Here is a 520-nt window from a genome sequence, read left to right as displayed (position 1 = left end):
AGTCTTACTAGGATTCTATCTTATGACTTGTTTTTAATTTGGTTTCCAAACCAAATCAAATCAAATTAGATCAACCCAATTAAAATAGGTCTTAACCCAATTAAAAATCTAATTTAATCAGATTAAATTAGATTTAAATCTGATTTAATTTTTTAATCGAATTAGAAATTAGATTGACCCAAGTCCTAGTTGAACTAGGACTAATTTTTTCTTGCACTTGGCTTATCCAATAAACCAATTGAACTTGATCCAATCAAGCCCAAACTAAATCTAATTAAATTATATTTAATTAAACTTAATCTCAGCCCATTGGCTTAATCAAATTAAGCCAATTAGCAATCAAATTGCTAATCGATCCTCCTGCAACACTTAAACTGGGTTAAATGTCAATCGTATTGATCATTTAACCCTAGAACGATTCTTAATCGTTGATCAACCATCCGATCGGATCATGAACTCTAATGTGTGTGACCTCATAGTTCGAACCTAAGTCGGTAGCATAGGAATAAATTTTATACCA

The sequence above is a fragment of the Elaeis guineensis genome, chromosome 9, assembly GCF_000442705.2.
Source record: "Elaeis guineensis isolate ETL-2024a chromosome 9, EG11, whole genome shotgun sequence".
NCBI classification, from domain to species: domain Eukaryota; kingdom Viridiplantae; phylum Streptophyta; class Magnoliopsida; order Arecales; family Arecaceae; genus Elaeis; species Elaeis guineensis.
This window is presented reverse-complemented; position numbering follows the sequence as displayed.